We start from the raw sequence: 3,492 nt of genomic DNA, 5'->3' as shown, positions 1-3,492 counted from the left end.
CAGAGTCTTCGTGGTATAGGCGAGAACTGATGGCGGCATTCAAGAGAATCCGGAAGGTCTAACCTTGTCTGTGGTATTCTGAGTAGGATTCAATGATTGAATGACTGTGACGTGCTTCAAACTCCTAGCAGGCGGGGCGTTAGTGACAGACGCAAAAGAATCAATGGATTCTATTCCGGCCTGACCGAGAACCGACAGATGATTATCCATGCTGTGACAGAGCATAGGCAACGTTTTCACTGAGAGGATGGGAGGTAGCCACTGACAACGGTGAAACCCTACATGAGCTTGCCATGGAAAGGAGTAAGAAGGATTGGATGAAGACAGTAGGAAAGCAGAGAGACGGAAGGGAAGGCATCTTCATACGCTTATCTGAAGCTCTCACCAATGATATACATAAGTATCTCTATCTTTATCTTTATGCTTTATTCGTTTATCACTATACCCATTTGAGTCTGCCTGACTGAGATTTACAAGGTGACCATAGCTTGCTTCATACCAACAATCTCCGTGGGATCGACCCTTACTCGCGTAAGGTTTATTACTTGGACGACCCAGTGCACTTGCTAGTTAGTTGTGCGAAGTTGTGTTTATGCCATGGTATTGAACACCAAGTTTTTGGATCCATTACTGGGGATTATTTGAGTTGTGAAAAGTATTGATCACAATTTCGTGCACCAAGTTTTTGGCGCCGTTGCCGGGGATTGTTCTTGTGTATGGACAACTGACGGTTCATCTTGTTGCTTAGATTAGGTATTTTTTTTTCTTCAGAGTTCTTGAGAATAAATTCTAGTGTTTCATGATGATCTGTTGAAGTCTGGCTGGCTGAGAAGCCATGTCTAATCTTATTGGACCGAGGTTTCAACTTATCATCACAAGAGCTTGTTGATTTCTATCAATCTTGCTATTGGAGCAATGATCTGCTAAGGCTTGGCTGGCCATTGGCCATGTCTAGTGTTTTGGACCGAAGTTTTCTTTGAAAGCTTGGCTGGCTGTGAAGCCATGTCTAATTCCTGGACCGGAGTCTTAGACTAGCATTGCAATGATTCCTGGAATCCAAATTGAGAATTCTGAAACCTTCATTTTCTATTTTCATATAATTTTCGAAAAAGCACAAAAAAATTACAAAACCATAAAAACCAAAAAAAGATTTTATGTTTCTTGCTTGAGTCTAGTGTCTAATCTTAAGTTTGGTGTCTTGCATGCCTTGTTTATTTGATCTTGGTTCTATTTTCAAGTCAATAGTACAGGGGACTGAAGATTCAGAACATGCAGCAGAGGAATTACACAGAAAAAGCTGGGCGTTCAAAACGCCCAGTGAAGAAGGACAGACTGGCGTTTAAACGCCAGCCAGGGTACCTGGTTGGGCGTTTAACGCCCAAAAAGGTAGCATTTTGGGCGTTAAACGCCAGAATGGCACAAGGGGGAAGATTTTGTTTTCAAATCAATTTTTTTTCAAGTTTTTTTCAAAGTTTTTCAAAATCAAATCTTTTTCAAATCATATCTTTTCAATCAAATGTTTTTTAAAATCAATTTCTTTCCTTTTTCAAAGATACTTGCTAACAATTAATGATTTGATTCAAAATTTCAAGTATGTTGCCTTTTCTGTTGAGGAAGGTTTAATTTTTGAATCATATCTTTTCTTGTCAGGCAAGTCATTAATTTTAAAATCAAATTTTTTTTTTAAAATGTTTTTCAAATCACATCTTCTCAATCACATCTTTTTAAAACCAATCATATCTTTTTAATCACATCTTTTTCAAAATAGTTTTCAATCAAATCTTTTTAACTTCTAATTTCAAAATCTTTTTCAAAAATCATTTGATTTCTTTCCCACTCTTATTTTCGAAAATCAAGTAGTATTTTTCAAAAATGTTTTCAAAATCTTTTACTTAATTTTCGAATATTACTTCCCTTCTTCTCACATCCTTCCATTTATGGACTAACACTATTCCTTAATGCAAAATTCGAACTCCATCTTCTTTGATAAGTTCGAATTTTCTACTTCTATCTTCTACTTTTCTTTTCCTCTGACACCTCAAGGAATCTCTATACTGCAACATAGAGGATTCCACATTTTCTTGTTCTCTTCTCTTTCATATGAGCAGGAGCAGAGACAAAGGCATTCTTGTTGAAGCTGACCCTGAACCTGAAAGGACCTTGAAGCGAAAGCTAAGAGAAGCTAAGGCACAACTCTCTGTAGAGGACCTAACCGAATTCTTCAAAGAAGAAGAACACATGGCAGCCAAAAACAACAACAACAACAACAATGCAAGGAAGGTGCTGGGTGACTTTACTGCACCTACTCCCGACTTCTATGGGAGAAGCATCTCTATCCCTGCCATTGGAGCAAACAACTTTGAGCTTAAGCCTCAATTAGTTTCTCTAATGCAACAGAATTGCAAGTTCCATGGACTTCCATTGGAAGATCCTCATCAGTTTTTATCTGAATTCTTGCAAATCTGTGACACAGTCAAGACTAATGGGGTTGACCCTGAGGTCTACAGACTGATGCTATTCCCTTTTGCTGTAAGAGACAGAGCTAGAATATGGTTGGACTCTCAACCTAAAGAAAGCCTGGACTCTTGGGAAAAGCTAGTCAATGCCTTCTTGGCAAAGTTCTTTCCACCTCAAAAATTGAGTAAGCTTAGAGTGGAAGTCCAAACCTTCAGACAAAAGGATGGAGAATCCCTCTATGAAGCTTGGGAAAGATACAAACAATTAATCAGAAAATGTCCTTCTGACATGCTTTCTGAATGGAGCATCATAGGTATTTTCTATGATGGTCTCTCTGAACTGTCCAAGATGTCTTTGGATAGCTCTGCTGGAGGATCTCTTCATCTGAAGAAGACGCCTACAGAGGCTCAAGAGCTCATTGAAATGGTTGCAAATAACCAATTCATGTACACTTCTGAAAGGAATCCTGTGAACAATGGGACAAGTCAGAAGAAAGGAGTTCTTGAGATTGATGCTCTGAATGCCATTTTGGCTCAGAACAAGATATTGACTCAACAAGTCAATTTGATTTCTCAAAGTCTGTCTGGAATGCAAAATGCACCAAGCAGTACTAAGGATGCTTCAACTGAAGAAGAAGCTTATGATCCTGAGAACCCTTCAATGGAAGAGGTGAATTACCTAGGAGAACCCTATGGAAACACCTATAATTCTTCATGGAGAAATCACCCAAATTTCTCATGGAAGAATCAAGAGAGACCTCAATAAGGTTTCAACAATAATGGTGGAAGAAACAGGTTTAGCAATGGCAAGCCTTTTCCATCATCTTCTCAGCAACAGACAGAGAATCCTAAGCAGAACCCCTCTGACTTAGCAACCATGATCTCTGATCTAATCAAAACCACTCAAAGTTTCATGACTGAAACAAGATCCTCCATTAGAAATTTGGAGGCACAAGTGGGACAGCTGAGCAAGAAAGTTACTGAACTCCCTCCTAGTACTCTCCCAAGCAATACAGAAGAAAACCCAAAAGGAGAG

At 39.0% G+C, this 3,492-nt stretch overlaps 1 non-coding gene across 1 annotated transcript; it reads right to left on the bottom strand.

Moving 5' to 3' along the window:
* Positions 1-2,643: 2,643 nt before the first annotated feature.
* Positions 2,644-2,751, bottom strand: LOC130977268 (small nucleolar RNA R71). Its single transcript, XR_009084968.1, has one exon. It is a non-coding gene; the product is annotated as a small nucleolar RNA R71 (small nucleolar RNA).
* Positions 2,752-3,492: the final 741 nt, after the last annotated feature.

Source organism: Arachis stenosperma, chromosome 4 (genome assembly GCF_014773155.1).
Source record: "Arachis stenosperma cultivar V10309 chromosome 4, arast.V10309.gnm1.PFL2, whole genome shotgun sequence".
Lineage (NCBI taxonomy): Eukaryota > Viridiplantae > Streptophyta > Magnoliopsida > Fabales > Fabaceae > Arachis > Arachis stenosperma.
The sequence above is the reverse complement of the archived record's forward strand: the minus strand, read 5'-3'. Positions and strand labels throughout refer to the sequence as shown.